Source organism: Podarcis pityusensis, assembly GCF_964106645.2.
Source record: "Podarcis pityusensis genome assembly, chromosome: 9".
In the NCBI taxonomy this organism is placed as follows: domain Eukaryota; kingdom Metazoa; phylum Chordata; class Lepidosauria; order Squamata; family Lacertidae; genus Podarcis; species Podarcis pityusensis.
Window position 1 is genome coordinate 40660851 of NC_138034.1, and position 22575 is coordinate 40683425.

The following is a 22575-nucleotide window of genomic DNA, read 5'->3' on the forward strand; positions in this document are numbered from 1 at the left end:
CAGGGAGGGGAAAGAAGCAGACAGAAAACTATTTACATCATTTATTTCTGCCTCTTACATCAGTACAGAGAATCATGTCTGCACTCAACAACAGCAAGGAGAAACTCCTCCCAAGTACATCCAGTACGGGTCATATGACACACACACACACTGAGCTAACATCCGGTGCTCAGTACAGAATGGACTGCCCCTTTGTTCCCATGGCAACAGTCACAAACATCCTGTCTGGCTTTCCAGCCACAAGCAGCTGGCTGAGCTGCTGGAGCCTTTGCTTGCTGCAGCATTGGTGCTTTATGGTAACATACAGCAGCCAACCTTTGCTGGCATCAGCTGTATGCCCACCCATACTCATGCACCTTCCTCTTTGACAAGCTGGATATACTTTAGAGGGCTCCCTGGCTCTGCATCAAGCCTGGATGCAACTAAACCTTAAATAGGAGATAGAATGTGGGCTGTCTAGCTCTCTGTCCCGGGGCAGCAGGTTCTTGGCAGGTACTTTATGACAGATGGTCTTGAGACAAATTTCTCTCTCTTTCCATTTGCACCTCCTGGAGCAAGATGTGCTGCAGATTCTAAGCATCCTGACAGTGACACGTTTACACAAGCTCTTGGAAATCTAACCTTGATGTGAACAAAATCGGTAGCAAATGTCAGTTCAGTGCAAAACAGCAGTGCCTCTTCTGAAATTAAGCAGCATTGTTTTGTGTTTTTCAACAGTTAAATGTCCCACCTATTATAAAGCATTTAAGCTCACCCCTTAGACCTGATTCTAAACCACCAGCAATCCTTTGGGTTGGGTGGTAGTGGTGAAGATATGGAGAAAGGGTCCATGAGTGGAAGAAAATAGAGATGTTGTATGTTGGTGCAGGGTAGGCTGTATGCCCGAGCCCCTTCCAGTTCTTGGATCCAACAGGGACTCAATTGCTGGAATGGCCAGACACGTTTATTGGTGATATCCCTCTAAGTATGGGTGTTTAAGGTAACAAAGGAAGTGGCTCTGTGCCAGAGGCCAAATGGGTGGGGCCATCTCCTTCAACTGTCTGGTAGTTAGGAAGACAAAAGCCAGAGTTGTGTGTGTGCAGGCAAGAAGATGGAAGCAAGGAAGAGCCATGCCTGATTTCAGCTGGAATCCAAGACTGTGGCTATGGGAGAAGGAGACCTTTTTGGATGTTAATGCTGTGAGCCCCTCCATCGTAGGATTAGTTGTATATATGTGTAAATAAACCATATATCATAAAGACACCACAGTCTCCACTGTGCCTCATTTCCAAAAGAAAACACAGAACCTGGGTCTGGAACCCTGCCCTACTCAGAGATTGAGATGGCATGCAACCAGAGGGATGACTGGGGAGTAGCTGGGGGGGGATGTGCACAATTAATGGTTGTGCAAAAGAGGACATTTCAGCAGGCATGACTTGCATGGCAAGGAAACACAAGCTTTGCGTCTCTGTTTAGAGAGACAGCCATGATCAAAAGACTATAATGAGAGGGTGTGAGTAATCCCCTAAAAAAGGACACTCCTGTTTTGCCTTCCTCTTCCTTAAAATGTGTAAGGAAGGATCACCTTCAGGTGATCACGTGTCCTCATTTATAGAGGATGCCCCACCATTTGGAGGAGGACCTTCTGTTTGAACTTGAAGGAGTCTTCTGTTTGAAGTACTGTCCTGTGAGTCCAAGTCTAGTTTAAAGATAGAAAACCAGAAGAAGGGAGAGTGAGCGGAGACCCTGAAGTTGCAAATAAACACTGGGCAGCAGGCTGAGTAGGAACACAGGTCTCAGTCTTCCCCCTAGGATGAGATGTGTTTCTATTTAAATTACAGCAATCATTTCTGTTCTAATTATTATGTTGTCTTAATGGGATTGTTAATTGTATGTTTTAATTGTGGGTGTTAATTTTAATGTTTTGGTGAAATTGCTTTATTGTGTACTTTAATTATATGTGGTCATATTTTTTGATCATTAGTTTTATACGGGTAAACCACTTAGAAACCATTTTGGCAAGTGCTACGTCAACTACTAAATATTAATGATGATGACAATTGGCATCTATCATATAAATTGATATATGCAAATGTTATGCACATCTGTGCCCTCCTTTTTTGGCAACATTGAAGTGACTACCTTACATCCTTTGCATTTGGGCTCTGCTCTGTTTCTCCAAGCCCTTTCTAAGTGGCCTACAAGCTGAATGTTCTTCAGAAGTCCACCTTCAGACAAACAAGCAAACAAACAAATGATAAGTATATCTGTTGCTTGTAATCATGATGGCTGTAGGTACCCTCCAGGCAGTCTGCCACTGAATACCAGCTGCCAAGAAGCAACAGGAGACGACAACAGTCTCTATGTCCTGTTTTGGTCCTCTCAGAGGCAACTGGTTGAGCGTTGTGGGGGAAACCCTGTGTTACTCCTTAAAGGACTATGGATAGTTCAATATAATAACAAAAGGTATAGAGATCAAAGCATTTTCTATTAATTACTAAGCCAAATATAGGGCCAATTATGTTAAATGAAATCGCACTTTGGGACTATGTTATCAGTAAAGGAAGAGAAGCAATACTCAACAATGATTACATAGAGTAGTATTCAACTAATTTTTACTGGCTATTGAAATAAATTGGTCTAGCTTAGTCATGTTCACTAATTTTAGTAGTTCTACTCTGATTGGAACTTAGTAAACCAACTAAAATTAGTGAACATAACTAAGTTAGGTCCGTTCATTTCAGTAGTGACTAAACTTAGCTGAATACCACCCATACAAAATAATATTTCTTGCAGACACTGCTCAAGAAGGTTGAAAGGGAGATAGAGAATCAATGAGAATTGTGGGTTAGAGCAATTTGTAGGTGCCGTATACATTTACTTGGAATGTGAATGCCACTTGTAGCGTCTCTGACATCAAATGAATAATAATAATAATACAGGGATCATGTAGCAATCTGCCTGGAGTCACTCACATCATGCAGCGATAAAGGATGCAAACGAAGTGTGTCTCAGCCCTCATTAACTACAAGCATAATATACATTAGTCAGAGTAACCAACAGGAGGGACATAACTCAGATTTATGGCTTGCATTTCTACAGCCAAATTACAGTCATATTTCAAGCCACACAGGGCAGGTCCGACTGGCAGTTGGATGGGAGACATGGAAGGAAAGTCACGAGTATTTCAGGAAACGATGGCAGGGGATGATTCAACTGCTGATACACTCCATGCTGCGTCACTTTTGGACACATTTCCAGATCTGGGGCCAACACAGTGATTCCACAAACAGATGGTTAGGGGCATTTATTGAAACCAGGGGAATGAATAACAAACCTTCACCTTTGTAGTATCAGATCATGATGGTGCTGTTTTTGCCAGATGTGCAGTTCTCCGGGTGTCACAGACAGTTCTAGGAAGAGAAGGTCATTTACCTGTCTAACCCCTGCAATCTAAAAACACACACATGTGAAATAGATGTCAAAGAGTTATTTCCTCAGCACATGAGCATAGACTGACCTGGAGTTGTAAAGAGAAGTCAAATGTGATGAAACAGGCAATGAGTAACACAACCCAGTGTGTGGTTTTAGTCTTAGCAGCGTACCTGTTATTTGTGGAAATACTCAGTGGCGGCCAGTCCTTTAGGGCTAAGGGGAGCTGCCCCACCAGTCCCTCACCTACAGCCAGCCTGGGGTGGGCAAACATTCCACATATCTGGGCAGGCTTGTCTAAACAAAAGCAACTGCTGAAAAGAGTACAGTGAAGGCGCCTGCCTCATGTCAATAGGAGTTCCAAAATGTGGGTGCCGACATACTAAAAGATTGATTCCTTATCATTTATTTTATGGCCAGAATGGGCCAAAAGCAGCCCTTCAGGCCAGTCTTATCTGGCCTTCCAGACTCTTCCAAGGCTAAGCTAATCAGCAGCTGTGCTCCACATCCTCTTCAAGGGCTTTTGCCTGTTTGGGGTGTTTCCTTGAACTACGATTGTGCTTCTTCCTTGAACTACGATTGTGCTACTTGCATAACTGGATGGAGAGAGGAAAGTGGGGGTGCAGAAGTTTCTGGAATGCAGCACACTGTACCAAGTGTGCTCAGCTCCCTTTTGCCTCTGCCCCGCTCCCCGGCCCTGGAATGTTGAACACAAAAGGAGTGCAGCCAATGGGTTGAAAAATGCCCTCACCCCCTGGGTTCATGGCATACCCTTCTCTGGTACAAGTGCAGATAAGGGATGGGCTTTACATATTTTAATAGTAAACAATCACATGAGCAAATCAATGCAGAGGGCTGAGGAGCATATGATGATGCGTCCCCAGCTGCGTTGCCATTGGCTGCGGACTTCCTGTGATGTCATAAAAGTGCACGGCAGATGAGTGGATATATAAACATGGGCCAAGGGGAAAACCAAGGCAAAAGCTTTTTTCCTTCCCAAAGAGAACACAGTGGCCCACAGTAGTGGCATTCAGCACTGGATGCTCTCCTTCCACATGGAGGCAAACTGGCAGATAGGAAACCTGCAGTGAGACGCTGTGAAGCAATGAGAAGGCAAGTTCATGGGCAGCGTGGGATCACAGCTTGAAAGCGGCTGATATCCATGGTCGGAGACGGCCCTGGTGAAAGCTTGCAGATGTTTGTATGTGAAAGATGGTGGACACCATTTTGAGCTCCTTGAAAGAAAAAAGTGGTACATAAATGTAATTAATAAACAGTGAGGGCAGGCTTTACAGCAGCTTTAACAGCAGATATTATTGGACTGCAACTGAGATTCATCTCTGATCACTGTTCATGTCCTCTGGGGCTGAAGGGAATTGGAGTTCAACATCTGGAAGGTCATATATCCCCCCCTCCACTTTTTTACATGGCAGTTTCTTCTCAAGCAGAGAGGACTGAGGCAACAGTGCTTTTTTCCTAAAAGAATGTTTAGGGGTACTCTCATTTTCCTACTCATATTGAAATACTGCCCAACAATGAGGCCAAACTTAGATTCACAAAATGTTTAGGGGTATGCGTACCCCTGCGTACCCCCAGAAAAAAAAGCACTGGATGCAGACAAGTGTTTTTCGTAGTGGTTTGCTTATTTCCTTATGCACAGGTACAACATTACAGGGGCACAAGAAGAAGCCCACAGGCCGCTACCACAATTATTGTGCTTGTATGTACATGATATGTCTTGTGCCCAATTTCTCTCCATCTCCTCTCTCTTTTTCGCCTAGCGGAGAAATGACTGGTTTGAAGCTACAATCAAATTAAAGATAAGTCAATTGGTCTCTCAGCTACACCGCATTGCCATTTGCAACACAAAATTATCTCTGGCTAGTGTAACTCTTAGAACTTGTCTGTGGTCATAAATGCCTGTTATCAAAATAAAAACTACTCAAGGTTCTCTGTAATGTTTGTTGGAACCTCTGGTGCTGACTGCTATCCTTTCTGCTCTGCCTCTGTATTGTTATCCTATCAGTATTGTATCTGAGCAAGCTCAGTGCAATTTTTCTGATGCTGTCCAAATGTGGGGAGGGCTGCACCCTCTTTTATAACCGTGGAACCTGTTAGAAAAGAAGCAGGAGGGCTATGTAGTTTGGGATGTGGAAACCCCAAATGGACACAATAATTGTGTTTGATATGATTTAGCATTTGTCTTCAGAAAGGTTTTCATTTATGGTAAGAGGCAGTCAGAAATGCTTATCTTTGCTTTTAGTCAGTAATGTCTATCCATCTAGAGAGAGAGACTGTGAACCATATGCCCACGAGCACTTATTAATTTATACAAGTGTTCAAAATTAAATTAAATGACACACAGGTATTCCTACTAGCAAGGGTCTTGAAAGCCTTTAAAGGGACCAGGCAGACTTAAGCTGCAAATGACAGCTTCTCTTCCTAAGCCACAATGGGCTAATGCAGAAAAAAAAATGTACATTTTGTTTCTGTACACCCTGCATTTTATCAGTCTTGATATTCAAGGTGGTTAATAACAAATACAAAACAATCGGAAAATGGAAGAGCACAAAATGAAGTTAAAATTAAATTAAGCAGACTTCAGATCCAAAAGCATCTCAATAACATTGCCAGCCGTAACTCAGATCACTGCATCAAAAGCCTTCTTAAGAAATAAATTGTGGGGCATGCACTGCAAAGCAGAGACTGAGCCAGGTAGACTTCCTGTGGAAAGGCTTCCCTGTCTTCTGTGCTCATCTGCTGAACTTCAGGTGGTGGAAGAGAATGAAGCAGAGTATCTGAACTGAGTTAAGTGGGTGGATAAGTATATGTAGAATGAGGTTATCTTTATCTGTCTGTACATAATGATAACTAGTTGTCAGAAACCATAGCCCCTGGAACCACAGCTTTCTACTTCCACAAGACCACCATTGGTTTCTCATTATCTAAAGGTAAAGGTACCTTGACAGTTAAGTCCAGTCACGAATGACTCTGGGGTTGCGGCGCTCATCTTGCTTTACTGGCCGAGGGAGCTGACGTTTGACTGCAGACAGTTTTTCCAGGTCATGTGGCCAGCATGACTAAGCCGCTGCTGGCGAAACCAGAGCAGCACACGGAAACGCCATTTACAGGCTATAAAAGCTTCCAGGTCAGACTTGGACCTGTCTGGGTCACAGTCAGTCTTGACCTAGTCTGCCCAGATACTGTTCTGGTTTTTGTAAGCAGGATTACCACCAGATGGATTCTTCTCAAGTCCTGGTTCCAGAGACTTGTGCCTCCTGGCCAATTATCTAACCATAGAGAATATTTACTGAAGACAAGTGCCCGCCTTCCCACCACTCATTAAGTCTCCCCCTCTGGTTCCTTCCCCAGTAGCCTAAGGCTCCATCGTCTTGTCTCTCATCACACTGCCCTCTTCATTTCTCTGCATGTTCTGGGAGACCAGGGAGAGGAGTTGCGGCAGGAGAGGGAGACTTCCTGGATTCTTCAGCAGCTTGCCACTCCTCTGTCTTCTGGCCCCTCTTGTCTCCTGCTTCTGATTCTGGATTGTCCTCTGCCCCAGCCTCTTCCTGCTCACTAAACCCTGTTGCCTCTTTAGCTTCCAACACCTCCTCCTCCCAGTCTGCTCCCTCTTCTTCCTCTGACCATTCATCGCCATGCCCCCACCAATCCCCTGGCTCTAAGCCTTCTTCTCTTGGGGATTTCCTTGGAGTTTCTTCAGCTGGGGCCTCCCAGCACTCCTCTGCATGCAGCCAGTCCATGTCATCCAGTGAGTTTTGTGGTGATTTGAAGCTAGGTCTCTTGAGTTCTGCTGGTACTCTCTTGACAGTGCCTGATTTAGCACAGTGTGGATGGTTCCCCTAAGGGGGCAAATAACAACAACACATAATGTGGGGGGGGGGAATTTTGTCATCACTCAGGGCACTGTATTACCAAAGTCCACTCCTGGTCTTGAAGCCACTCTTCTCTAACCTTGTACTCTCCATATGTTTTGTACTATAGCCCCAATCATCTGATGGTTGGCCATGCTGGCCAAGGCTGATGGGAGTTGGAGTCCAGCAATAACCAGAGGGCACCAGCTTGGGGCCCACAGTTCTGGGCTGACCATAGTCCAGCTTCACAATGCCAGTGCTCTGGAACCATTTCTATTGCTTCCTTTTAACTATCAGAACCAAACAAGTTTAATCCACTTATTTCATCATGCCTACGTCTTAGACAGCATCTTAAAAAGCAGAGACATCACCTTGCCAACAAAGGTCTGTATAGTTAAAGCTATGGTTTTCCCAGTAGTGATGTATGGAAGTGAGATCTGGACCATAAAGAAGGCTGATCGCCGAAGAATTGATGCTTTTGAATTATGGTGCTGGAGGAGACTCTTGAGAGTCCCATGGACTGCAAGAAGATCAAACCTATCCATTCTGAAGGAAATCAGCCCTGAATGCTCACTGGAAGGACAGATCCTGAAGCTGAGACTCCAATACTTTGGCCACCTCATGAGAAGAGAAGACTCCCTGGAAAAGGCCCTGATGTTGCGAAAGATTGAGGGCACAACAAGGGGACAACAGAGGACGAGATGGTTGGACAGTGTTCTCAAAGCTACCAGCATGAGTTTGACCAAACTGCGGCAGGCAGTGGAAGACAGGAGTGCCTGGCGTGCTCTGGTCCATGGGGTCACAAAGAGTCGGACACGACTAAACAACAAAATGTCAGTCTTCCCCAAGCTGGTGCCTTTCAGATGTTGTTGGACTACCCTCCAGATAATTTGGACTAGAACTCCCATCACCCCTGACCATTGCTCGTGCTGGCTGATGGGAACTGTAAGTTCAAAACATCTAGAGGACACCAGCTCAGGGAAGGCTAGCTTATGTATTCACCAATCTTTAACAAATTGTGCAAATAGTGCATGGAAAATTATTGCATTTGTCGCTGAAGAGAGACATGATCATACAATGCTTTGGCAAGACTGATATAACTTGTAAGTTCACTGCCACATTAGTTTGCTTTAGTTGCACCTTTAGTATAAAAATTGTCCAAAAATGTATGATCTCAGCCAGTGCTTTTGTCTGGGGGTACGCAGCAGTACACATACCCCTAAACATTTTGTGAATCTCAGTTTGACCTCAGTGAGGGACAGTTTTTCAATATGAGTAGGAAAATGAGAGTACCCCTAAACATTTTTTAAAGAAAAAAGCACTGGTATCAGCAACAAATATCTCTTAGGTAGGATGACACAAATTGAATATAAAATATTGAGAATATGTTCAAAGGCAATGTGTAAATTGCTTTCAACAGTCCAAAATGCAAAGTTTGTGTTGTGCAGAGATTATTATGTAAATAATAATAACAATATGTATCACTAGAGCAAAGCGTGTACCAAAATGCATGGGTTTTTTTTAGAATGTGCGATGATAGACCTGGATAGCTCAGTTGGTTAGAGTGTGGTGCTGATAATGGCAAGGCTGCAGGTTCGATCCCCATATGGGGCAGCTGCATATTCCTGCATTGCAGGGGGTTGGACTAGATGATCCTCAGGGTCCCTTCCAACTCTACAGTTCTATGATTCTATGGTTTAATGTGTCAGACAGGGACTTGGGGTGGGCAGATCCATTTTCAAATCCCCATGAAGCTCACTGGTGACCTTGAACCAGTTACTATCTTGCAGCATTGGCCTGAAGATAAAATGGGAGATGGGATGCTATGCAAACTGTCCTGGTATCCTTGGAGGAAGGGCAGGAAATAAACGAATGAATAAAAAACCCAACAGTTTTTACGTAGCACTTTGAAGGACTAAATAATTTCACAAGCATTATCTCAGTTTTATTTATAAGGACCTTGCAAGGTCAGTGTTATTATCTCCATGAGGTTGAGTATGAGATATATTGTCAAGCTTAAAGCAACCTTGTGGATTTCATAGCAGAGATAAGACCTGTATGTCGGTAGGGACTTTCCAACTCTCATGTAGTCTTTCCACACTGTCAGCTCCTTTTTTCCTTTATTCTTTAATTCCTACATTCTTTAATTCCTACATTTACACAAATGTGGAATAGAAGTATTGTGAAAGAAAGTGATTTAACGGTGCTTTAATCTTATGCATGTCTGCTTAGAAGCAAGTTCAATTTCATTTAATTATTCCCACATAAGTAGGTCTAAAAAGAGCAGCTAATTCATTTTGAATAGCTAATTCATGGTGCTGTTACCTCTTCTGAATCTTTGCAAAGGATAGAAATATATGGAGCTTAATACACAAGTTAAGCTGCCACACAAATGGCACACATACACACACACACACCCCAACAGTTGATTAAACACTCCCTTCTCAATTTCAAAAACAATTTGCCATGTGGAATTTTGGGGTGCTGTTGGAGAAGAACAAATCTGGAGCCCTTTTGAGTCTGTGAAAATAGTTTGTGCTTTGGAGTTTGTGTGTGTGTGTGTGTGTGTGTGTGTGTGTGTGTGTGTCCCATATAGAAAGTGTTTCTTTTGGTGACCTGTGTACAGTGTAGTCAAAGGACAAGATTCCCAGCAGACCAGGGATAGGACCCAGCATGGGTAAAAATTTCCAGAGAGGTACCTGTGCTAGTCTCTTACAGCAAAACAAACAAAGAGTCTTGTAGCACTTTAAAGACTAACCAATTTATTATGGCATAAGCTTTTGTGAAGCCCACTTCATCAGATGCATGAAGTGAAATCTTAGTTGGCAGGTACATAAAGGTGGAAATTGTACAGTGAAAGTTGAATGGCAATGAGATGCAAAAAAGTACAATCAATACATTCATTCTTCGGACATTTCTGAAAATTGAGTTGAAGTGCCAGAAGCAAGAATTAATTTAATTAATCGAAAAGCACAACATTGTCTCACAACTTCCCAGAAATGCAAGCTGACAACTGAATTTAAGATAAAACTGACTCACACTCCTGCACTGGCTTCCCCCACCTAGAGTGTTATCACTGGTATTATCTGAAAAAAGGGCCAGCCCTACCATTAGGCACAGAGGTTTTGAGTGTCACAAAAGGGCAGCAAATTGTTAGTTATTTAATTTATTGTTGTTGTATCTAACTACCAAGGAGGAAGAGAGGTATTTCACAGAATTTGTGCTTCAGGTTCAAACTGCACCTTGAATTCTGAGGTAGGCATTATTTGCTGCTTTGCCTCAGGCAGCAAAATATCTTGGGCAGATTCTGAGGGATGCTCCACTTTTCTACAAACTTGCTGTGGATCAACTGCATATTTTCTGTAATGGCTGAATAGCATTCGTGCATCTCAAAAATGTGGCAAACGTAATGGGCTATGTGCCTCTTTCAGCTATGTTTATTTTCAGGCTCTAAAATGTCATTCAAATGTTACCAAAAAAATTGCAAGTGGCTCATGGTGGAAATGTGTGCACCATAAGAACAAGCACAAAGAACAGGGCCTTTTCTGTGAGAGCACCAACACAGTGGAAGTTACTTATTCAGTCTGTATCATTGCTTGCCTTTTGCCAAACAGCTATGGTATATTTTCTAGGAGCATTTTTTAGATATGATATTTTACTACAGATATCTTACAGGTGGCTTTTAGTATTTTTTTTTTAATTGATAATTTGAAATATTGTTGGGATTTTAAAAAATACACATATTTGCCTCCTTAACAGGACTTGCACCAGTTCAGGACAATCTTGGGTGCCTCCTGGGACCCCAGAGCCTCACTAGAGGCCACTGCTACCCTGACGCATGTCCTCTTTAACCTGGAGATTCTGAACCCTCTGTGCTGTAGGGCTTGGAGCCACCATGTTAGTTTCCCATAATGCCCCAGGGTGATTGTGCATGGGGGGAAGGGCACTGTAGGAAATCAAAATAGTGGCTTCAATGAAGTTGGCTGCTTCCAGCACTGGTATAGTTTCGCCATTCCCACTCATAAAAATCAGTAGCATCTCATGTCAATAAGTCTCACAGTGTAATTCAAAACCAAAATCCATCAGGGTGAGAGAGTTTAGATATGGGCTTTCTCAGCCAGGCCTGCGACAACTTACATCCCTCACCCTGGCCCGGGTCAGGTGCAGCTAGTAGAACTCAAGCCAATGGAACTTATACTGCTCTGAGTCCCCGTCCCCCCAGTGGTGTTCCTGGGGCATGACAGGCCAATAAGAGACTCATACGTAACCTTGGGTTACATACGCTTCAGGTTACAGACTCCGCTAACCCAGAAATAGTACCTCGGGTTAAGAACTTTGCTTCAGGATGAGAACAGAAATTGTGCTCTGGCGGCGGAGCGGTAGCGGGAGGCCCCATTAGCTAAAGTGGTGCTTCAGGTTAAGAACAGTTTCAGGTTAAGAACGGACCTCTGGAATGAATTAAGTACTTAGTTCGAGGTACCACAGTATTACAAACCCTGCTGAGCTCAGTCCTGTGATGTAGCGCCCAGTGCTCAGGACAAGGGCCCACATACACCTGCCGGCTCAGCTGGCAACAGCTCTTCCCATAGGCTTCTGAATGGAGTTCAGAATAGGCAAATGATGCCAACCTAAGTTACGCTGGCTTCTTATAGTTTAGATCATTCTGTTACTTAGTAGTAGTAGTAGTAGTAGTAGTAGTAGTAATAATAGTGGATGACAACATTAATATCAACAATTATTACTATTAACACACTGAGATGTTCTCCTGCATGCGCCACATTGAAATTAATGGAAGTTGAGCAAGAGACCACCTTGCAATCATTTTAATGGCACTTGCTGTTGAACTGTCTCATTTTTTTAGACAAGGAAGGAAGCATCTGAACATTATGTTTATGCTGACTGCAGCCATTTAATTTCAGTATCTGCAGCTGTGAAGTTACCAGGGAATTCTCCGCCATGTGTTTTCCCCACATCTGTCTGCCAAATCAGAGATACAAATGATAAAAATTGAGTACCTTGAGGCATTTCGTGGATCTGAGACACTCCCTGAAACATTGGACCAAACAGATGCAAAAGAACACAATGAGCATAGCCTCATCTTTGACAGTTATAAAATTGTTAGGGTTTGGTTTGGGAGAAGAAGAAGAAGAAGAAGAAGAAGAAGAAGAAGAATGTTTTTGCCTATTTGCATGCAGGTGGAAAACAATATTGTATCCAAATGGGGCTACAGCATATGAGACAATACATTTGGCATATGGTTTTGAAACTTTATACATCAGGGATAAGCAAAACTGAGTAAATGCTTGTTTTTAATTGCATTATAGTACCATGTTCAAGCAAAGCCCTAGTGGAATGGAAACTGAGGTTAAAGTAGATAGGCAGGACATTTTCACACATGATCCTCAAACTCATGGTTTGAGACTGCCTTCACTATTTTCTCCTAAGTAATTTCAACAACAAATAATCTCTAACCATGCAACTTCCTAGTAACAACAAATCACATAAACTGAGAGTTTAGTCCTATTGAACTCAGTGGACCTTACTCCTTCCCTTCCACCCAAATACAGTAGTTTTATTGATTTTGTAATAATATGTATTAACTGAACACAATAACAGCCATACAATCTAAATGTCCCCCCTTCCACCAGACGGCTGGTATTATCATTCCTATTCTATTTATGACGTATCATTTCTTTATGTATTAAATTTGTAAGCCGCCCTATACTCATAGATCTCAGGGCAGTTCATGTCATGAAATTACAATATTAAAAAAACCCACAATCTTCACTCGTGTTTGTTTCTTATCTATTTTTGTCATTCCTTCAACAGAGATTTTATGTAACATATCATCATAGTCTCTGTCAACCAAAGGAGATTGGACACACATGAACATTATTTTAACAAAGGGTAAGCAATCAGTACAGAAAGTCTGTGCTGATGAAGCTGACACTCCCAGAGTATTAACGTATGTAATAAATGGGCACAAACTGGCATAGAAAATATCTGGATTCTTTTTTTCCCTCCAATGCTGCTACACATGGGTTATTTTCTCCCCAAATTCCTATTCTCCATACATTCTCAAACAATAAATCTAGTCCCATACCTTGTAAGTTTCACCAGTTTTGAACTATGGAGATTCTTGCTGTAACTACTAACCTTCTTTACTGGCCTTTGGTCTTAATGTCTTTATTCATCCCCTCAAAAAGAGAAAGAACGGGTAATTGAGGGGTGAAATCAATTTGTTCCCAGATTATCTTTGAAATCTCCACACGCGCTACCCCCTGAAAGGTCTGCACCATTGGGCAGGCCTAACACATTTGGTAGTGCCTTCCCTTATGATCACACCCTCTCCAACATGTAGGAGATAATCCAGGGGTCATATGGGGCAGTTGTACCAGAGTTCTGCATCATCTAAACAACCTTGCTAGAGCTCTCCTTAATATATGCCAATACTGACTTGAAGAAGAAGAGGAGTTTGGATTTGATATCCCGCTTTATCACTACCCGAAGGAGTCTCAAAGCAGCTAACATTCTCTCCCCCCCCCCCAACAAACACTCTGTGAGGTGAGTGGGGCTGAGAGACTTCAAAGAAGTGTGATTAGCCCAAGGTCACCCAGCAGCTGCATGTGGAGGAGCGGAGACGCGAACCCAGTTCACCAGATTATGTGTCTACCACTCTTAACCACTACACCACACTTGAAAAGTTTGGTTGTCCATAGCTGTGCCCAGTTGCATTCACCTATGTTAGTCCCAACACTAGTAAACAAGTGTAAGATCAGGCTGTTTGGTTCCACATTGATATGGGATGAATGCATTTATTTTATCCCCATGCAGTAAGGCAAGAGAATCAACATACCGTGGTGCCCTGCAAGACAAATGCCTCGCAAGACGAAAAACTCGCTAGACGAAAGAGTTTTCCGTTTTTTGAGTCGTTCCGCAAGACGAATTTCCCTATGGGCTTGCTTCGCAAGACGAAACGTCTTGCGAGTTCTTGCGAGTTTGTTTCCTTTTTCTTAAAGCCGCTAAGCCGTTAATAGCCGCTAAGCCGCTAATAACCGCTAAGCCGCTAATGGCCATGCTTCACAAGACGAAAAAACCGCAAGACGAAGAGACTCACAGAACGGATTAATTTCGTCTTGCCAAGCACCACTGTACCCAGAAGCTAGAATATTGTCTGAACTGTGCAGAATCTGAGCTGTTTTTTTGTTAAGTAAAGTACTTAAATCTGCACATTTCCCCAGCGTGGCGAATAGCATGGAGATGTGGCCAGCCATGTCAGTGTTGTGTTGACATATAGCATTAACTTGCAGCCCTGGGTTTTTCTGAGTTTCCATAAGTCTGATGGCTCCTGCTTCTCTCCTGGTGCGTGCAAATGCGAAGTAGATGGCATGCATTTGTTCAGTAAATGCTAATTTCTGTCTGATTTCATTAATCTTGCCTGCTGCTCGCTCGCTCACTCACTTGTGTTATGCTGGTTGTTATGTATTCAGTGGTCTGTGTTTGCCTGAGTTAGTCGGGACTAAGGATTCTGAGTCCCTGTGTTCTGATTCGATACATGATATCCAGTCACAGAACATTTCAGGATTTGGGCTACTGCCATTGGCCCTTAAACGCTAAGTTATTATTTGCAGCTTGGGAGTTTAGACAGCCAATCATGTTGACAGTGGGAATGGCCTAGGCCTTCAGGAATGTATATAATCAGTTTCTTTGCCCCTCCTGTCCAGTTCTGTTAGTTCAATGAAAGTTCTTGCTGTTATCACTGTGTCTTGCTTTGTGGGAACCCACCTACACTGGTCTAAAGAATCAAAGTTGTGCACTGGGGTACACTGTCTGCTGTGAGCTATTTCCTTCATCTCCAGTAGCAACTCATAGTCAACTTTTGTATGACATGTGAAATAACTCTCCTTCTCAAGAGTGATTTTGTCTTTGGCAGGGGTGCCTGAAATTATCTTTCTGTATGTTAACATTACCTCCTTGATCACCACTGCACAAAGTGATGGTACTAACTGTTGCTGTTCTATTACTGGTTAATCCTAGACTTGGTGTCACGGTCCCATTCACGGGCGATCGAAGTCCCGGCAGGGGACGTCAGGACCGGGGGCAAGATGGCGGGGTGGGAGCAGGAACAGGGATCCAGAAGCCAGGAGGCAAGAGTCCAAGGGTCAGAGAGCTGGGAATAAAGAAGCCAAGGGTCAGGAAGCAAGGAGTCATGAAGTCAGGAGTCCGAGGATCAAGAAGCAGGGAGTCAAGAAGCCGAGGTTCAAGGATCAGGAAGCAAGAAGCCAAACGCAGCAAGGCAGGAAGTGTGTTGCTGTGGCAAAGAGCCGAAGGGAAATGCTGACCTTATATCCCTTCCCAGCTCTTGCCACCAGGTGCTGTGAGTTACCAATCGGCCTCACCTGTGAGGCCGTACCTTGCCTCTTCAGAACAAACTTAGGAAGGCCCCAGTCCTGAAAAGTCCTATTTGTCACAGGGCCTGGCTCCTGTACGCACACCTGACACTTGGATCCTTAGTGTGGTGCCTGTGAAGAACAACTGCACCAGGAGCGAACTTTGGTTATTCAGATTTCAGTGGTGCCATGTGTGAGGCCAAAGTTTGATAACCCCTTCCCCCCATTCTGCTTAATTCACTATGTCATAGTTGTGATGCCCTGCAGCACTTCCTAAGCTCAGTGCGCAGTGTAGTGAAACTGGTAAGACTGTCCTAAACCTGCCTCTGAACTACACTCGCAGACACTCCCCTTTGGGGTCACCCAAAACCTTCTGTTCCTCTCAATTTTATTGAATTTGAAAGTTTGGGAGAGCTGCATGCCCCCTCCCCCGTTTTACTTGTTTCTTTGTTTTTGGAGGTAAAGGTATTTTGGCTGTTTTTTTAACTGGGGGTTGAACATTGCCATTTTTTATTCTGTGAAATGGGCATTTTGTGGTTCTCACAATAATTTCTTAGATTTTAAAATGTGCCCCTGGGCTCAATAAAAGTTGGGGACCCCTGACCTAGGCCAAAACCACAAAGTAAATAGCATTGTACCTCAAAATTTGGAAGACCAGCACTACACCAACACTTACCAGTTCACTGTGGAATTGGATCCTCAGGCATGGCGGAGCCATTCAAAAGGAATCAATGGAACAAAACAAATATTTGAACAGGTGCAAAGTAGTTTTGCATGCCATAGATACTTTGCAGCTCAAACCTCACAGCACAAGTTAAAAATAAGGTATATTATGAATCGGTAGTGGTTGTTCTGCAGAGTTTTATGATAATTTTCTAGAAACACCTTGATGATATTCTAGAACACATACTTATTCACCATTTCCTTGTTTCCATCACACTCTGGAATGACCCAGAACGAACATTAATTTCCCATATTTCTTTAAATAGCTCAGGCATTTTCCAGGCGTCTTCTCTCTCTTTTTCCAGCTCATCTCAAAACAAGGCACAATGTATTATTCCAGTCTATCTTGACTGGAGGGGCTCATGGAACTGGCCTTAAATTCATGCTCTCAGTCTGAACTACGGTTGTTGTTAGGGAAAACATTAAGAACCCCATGTACTCTCTGAAAGTAATTTCGTTGTCCCCGAAGGGGGCAATGACAATAACGATATTATTATTATTATTATTAAAGGTAGTCACTTACGCCTTCAAATAAAGGACTTTCTTCTCTAAAGTAGGGACCATGGCAACTCAAATGCTTTGATATAGGCAGCTACTCAGTATCATGTCAGACCACTGGTTCTTCTAGCCTAGTACTGCCTGCACTGGCTGATAGCAGCCCTCCAAGGTTTCAGACAGGAGTCTTCTGTAGCCCTTCCTCAAGATGCCAGGGATTGAACCTGTGACCTTTTGCAAGCAAAGCATGTGTTCAACTATTGACTAAAGGCTCTTGGAGAAAGGGCAGAATATTATTTACCCTGTTCTTCCACATGAAATCAATAGGTGAGATCCACCCAATATTTAGGTGTCATCAATATGTGAATACCCACCTCTCCATTTGGCACCCCACAGAGGCAATAGTACCAAATCAGTGTCTGAGATCAGTAAAGAGCGAAAAGTGGGTGGACACAGTTAAGCTTAATCCAGACAAGATGGAATTGCTGGTGGCTGGCAGAAGAGTTGTTATAGATTTAGGTGTTTAATTTGGTTCGGATGAGGCTGTACTCCCCATAAAGAATTAGAGTCACAGTTTGGGCGTGCCCCTAGATTTTCTAGACGTTTAGGCAGTGACACTGACCAGTTTCCTTTTCCAGGTTAGTCTGACAGCTGCACCTGTTCTTGGAGATGTCTAATCAAACATGCCTTGGTAATGTCCAGATTAGACAACTGTAAACATAATCTACGTAGGGCTGTATTTGAAGAGTATTCAGAAACTTCTACTGGTTTGAAATGAAGCAGTGAGGGTCTCAATTTGCCTCCAGGATCTATTTAAATGAAGTTCTAGAGATGACCTTTAAAATGCTGAATGGCCCAGGCTCGGAGTATTTGAAGGATTACTTCGTTCAATAAGAGCCAACGTGAGCACTTGTATTGATTGGTTTTGAGAGTGCCATCTCTCAAAATTCCTTTCCCCAGGAGTCATACTTTCCTTTCTATATTTTGGTCATCTAACACAGGGAATATGTGGCCTTTGAAATGTTGTTGGACTCCAGCTCCCATCAGCCTCAGCTAGCATGACCAATGGCAAAGGATGATGGGAGTAATAGTTCAGCAACATCTGGAGAGCTGTACATTGCCCACCTCCTAAGAAACCTTCTTATTTTGGTGGGTACTTGGAAATATGAGTCTTCTATCTGTTGCTTCTCTTGCATATTTAGTTTGGTTGCTGCAATTCACCGTTTTATGTTATTTCTCTGCTTTTTGTTTTAATTATATTCATTCATTTTTAATTCTTTAATTTTCTCATTTTACGACTTATGAGATGATAGTATTTTTTTAAAAAAGGAACCCAAAGAAAATTGGTGTTATCGGGGAACTGCCTATGTGGGGAAAGGCAGAATTAAAATGTGTTGAATAAATAAATAGCATGCAGGTGTGGTAATTAAATACTCAACATGTAAATTGGGGCCGGTGTGTGTGGCAGGAACTTCCATTATGGCCCCTTAGAACACAACATTCTCCTCTGCGGTCTGGCAGTATTATGTCTTCTGTGAGTGGAAATAAATAATCGGTTATCAGCCATCGCCTCAGCCTAAATACTGTCTGAATATTCCTTATCTATGGTCTCGCAACGGTTACTGGAACACCAGGGGTAGGCAAGCAGCCAAGAAGGCAAAGATATGGAGGCAGCAATTGGGAATCAGGTGGACTCAAGAGGACCAAAGGCCCAGACAGTCAGCCAACAAGCATTTAGCAGCTGCAGCTGTATCTCAGCTGCTCCCAGCTGAGGATTGCTCTATCAGCCAACAGGGAATTATCAGAGAGACATGCCTGGCAGGCAGGCAGCAACTGTGGAGTTCTTGTGGACAGACATCTGTGTGAAGAAACAGGGCTCTGAGTCCCAGCAGAAATCGTGAAACCTGCTGAGAGTTATGTGCTGCTTTCTGACATTTTTAACATGGGATAGAAAAATGCTAAAGGGTTTCTGAGAGACAAAAACCGTAAGGTGGCATTTATTTTAGGCTCACATCTGTGGGGTTAGGGTGCGCAGCATCAGACAACATTTATTCAAGTGGTCTGTAAAATAGTGCCGGCTGGGCTGTGAAACAGGACCACATTCAGACTTGAAGAGGCCCTAAATTATGTCAAGTTTAAGAGGCCCCATGGCCTTCCCCCCAAATGTGTATTAGGTAATTATGTAAAACTTGAACATTTGTTTCTCGGTGTGTTTTTTCCTTTTCCTATTTAGAGACACCTCATAAACTGAGGCCCTAAACTGTAATTTACTAAGCTGCCATGAAGGTAAGCTATTACAGTAGAAAGCATTTTCTAGCTCTGTGTAAAAAGCACCATCATTTTATTTGTTCATATTACATTTATATCTCACTTTTCCTCTAAAGAGCTCAAGGTGGCGTATATGGTTCTCCCCTTTTCCATTTCTCAAAACAATCCTCTGGAGTAGGTTAGTCTTAGAGATGGGCTGCTGTTCACATTTTCCTCAGAGTAGATCCACTGAAATTAACGAACATGACAATGTTCGGTCCATTCATTTCATTAGGTCTGTTCTGAGTAAATTGATTACCACGCATAGTGACTTGACCCAAGGTCAGTCAGGGAACTTCATGGCTGAGCAGGAATTAGTCTTCTAGGTCCTAGTTGAACACTCTAACCACTACACCACACTTGGTTGCATGCTAAAAAGGATATCTAAATTGCAGAGTGTACATTTCCACATATTCAGCTTAACATTTGAACTGATGAGATTAAGTCTCTTGGCTTCCTAAATAGCTTACAGCACAGATCTGTGTATGTCTGCTTGTTCCCAGGTGGGATGGGTATAGGATTTCAGCCTTTATTTATGGTTTTTGTTATGCCACCACTTATGATCACATTCCCCCCCCCCTACTGCCATGCCATAGAACAGTCTTGTCAGCCTGGTGCCCTTGTTCTGTCTGAACCTGGCCACTGTTGACAGGAACAGCCGCAACATGACATCTCCTAGACTAGCTTTGCATATTACCTAGAAGTACACGCAGAATGTGTATGAGCAACTGGCACATTCTCTGCACATGCTTCTGGGTCCCATATAGAGGGGGGAAATTCTGTGTCTACCTGCAGGTAGATTTTACCTCCTCATCAGACTGGTGACTGGGAACAGCCGCCGAGACCATATAACACCGGTCTTGAAAGACCTACATTGGCTCCCAGTACGTTTCCGAGCACAATTCAAAGTGTTGGTGCTGACCTTTAAAGCCCTAAACGGCCTCGGTCCAGTATACCTGAAGGAGCGTCTCCACCTCCATCGTTCTACCCGGACACTGAGGTCCAGCACCGAGGGCCTTCTGGCGGTTCCCTCACTGCGAGAAGCCAAGTTACAGGGAACCAGGCAGAGGGCCTTCTCGGTACTGGCGCCCTCCCTGTGGAACGCCCTCCCACCAGATGTCAAAGAGAACAACAACTACCAGACTTTTAGAAGACATCTGAAGGCAGCCCTGTTTAGGGAAGCTTTTAATGTTTGATGTATCATAGTATTTTAATATTCTTTTGGAAGCCGCCCAGAGTGGCTGGGGAAACCCAGCCAGATGGGCGGGGTATAAATAATAAATTATTATTATTATTATTATTATTATTATTATTATTATTATCATGAGCCCTCTTAGGCCTCATTTCCCCATCCCATTAGGTTTCTCTTTGCACGAGCTAAAGAAATGTATATAATGGGAAGAGTGGTTTCAGCTTCCTATTTTACAGCCTTTGGGTAACTTGCAGAGAAGCGTCAAGCGAAGGCTGGCCTTGAAACCAGGAAGGGACTGACCGAGGGAAAGGCATATCGGAAGGACACAGAAAGTGGGAGAGCAAAGAACAGAGTATGCTGCAAGGTTACACAACAGAGGACTTCAAGTCACCAAGTAGCCAGACTTGGCAGATATGACTGTTGAAGGCATATGGCAAGTCTGCTTTTGGTTCAGAAACTAAACAGGTATTAGAGTGAAGCTATTCCTAACTTGTCCTTCTCTCTGTGTCCATTCATAATGGACAAGAGTTACAGTTTACAGGCTGCTTCTGCCTTGGCTGACATTATAATGTTCCCTCTTTCCATTGGCATATTACACTTCAGAATTTGGCCTGAGAAGCCGAGTAATTCCCTCTCTGACTGCTCGCGTTCAATGGTGCAGTTTATCTCACTGTATTCACCTCTGCCCTGGCAAATCAGTTTTCTACGCAGAATTTCCAAGATCAATATGTGATTATTCTGTTTGTCCTGGCACCTCGGATGCTGAATGACGAGAGTGGCAACCCAGCTGGGATATCTGGAACTCTGCAACACTGGATTGTGGAGGCAAGGTCACTTGAGGTTCCAGACTGTTTTGCATTTCATCACAAAGCATTTGGGGGCCAGTGTTTACTGTAGGCCTTCCATCAGCTGTAATTTTAGTAGTGTCATCATGAGTTTGTACTGCATGCTGAATCTATCACTTCCTGTGGAATTTTTTTCTCCTGTCTGGATAGCCTGCATAAGTACCTCTCATTATGACATAAAATGCATGCTTTATATGCTGAGGATCACCAAATATGAAAATGTGTCAAGCTTGGAAATAAAGCAGAAAGAAATCCATACAGCTTGCTCACAGGAGTTTTTGTTTAAATAGTATCCTGTCTCAAGTTTGTAGAAGGAGCTCTTTGTCTCAGGCACATTCAGATATAAGACTATATACAGCATCAGGTAAAGTCTGCTATATAGATAATGGTCACATTATTCAATCCATCTTGACTGATGTCTTCAAAAAGCTTCTTAAGTAAGGTGCATTTATGATAATTCCTTGTGGAATTATGTGTTTATTTTAACCCCCCCCCCCAACTTTAGATACATGGGTTCAGTGTCTGTATCCCTGTGGGGCCTTAAATAAGCAAACAACAAATGGGATCTTAATTTTATTTATGTGCCACTTCATATTCCAGCAGAAATCTCTAAGCAGCTTACACATCTCAACGAAAAGAGTAATAAACATAATTAGAAATACAATACAAAATGCCTTCAATATTTAGCAAAACACAGTGCATTTCATGCTTCACTGTTCTAAGATGGGCACGGCAATCCTACCCTAAAATTTTGCCAGGGGTGGAAATTCACAATCATTATGTTGTTGGGATGGGTACTCTCCTCCTTTGTGAAACTAAGTCCCCTTTCTTCTTTTACCAAAAAACCCCAATCTAGCTAATGGCATCATTTTAACTTTGAACCACTGTTTGGTTAAATGCTTAAGCACAAATCAAGCTCTTTTCCTTATAGAACCAAACATTAGTTGGGAAAAAAAGCAGCTGGTTCAAAGGCTACAGATTCTAAAGAAAGACAATCACAGTGATTCTGTAGAGACAAGCAGAACTGAACTCCAGAGGCAAACAACAAACAGGTGGAATCAGTTTCAAGTTCTATTTGTGTGGCCTAGCAAAGTGTTAGGTGGGTTTCTGAAGGGGATTGCCTAAAGTAGGGAAGACCAACTAACCTAATCAGCCAACTGTCAACTCTTGTGCAAATTATTTACAAATCTAGGGAATGGGGACAGTATATGTTAATGATTGATATGTTGTTAAAGATGGTAAGGACAGATGAAACAGAGAGCTGATTACACCTATTTATTTAACAAAATGTATGTACCGCTTGATTATAAGAGAATCTCTGAGCGGCTTACAAAAGTGTA

General features: G+C 43.0%; 1 protein-coding gene across 1 annotated transcript in view; it reads left to right on the forward strand.

The window, feature by feature from the left end:
• The first annotated feature begins 4391 nt into the window (after positions 1 to 4391).
• Positions 4392 to 22575, forward strand: part of OTUD4 (OTU deubiquitinase 4) — a 72644-nt gene continuing 54460 nt past the window's right edge. Inside the window, exon 1 of the mRNA XM_081021865.1 lies at positions 4392 to 4524. The gene's annotated coding sequence lies outside the window, so the exon portion shown is untranslated. The remainder of the gene's footprint in view (positions 4525 to 22575) is intronic.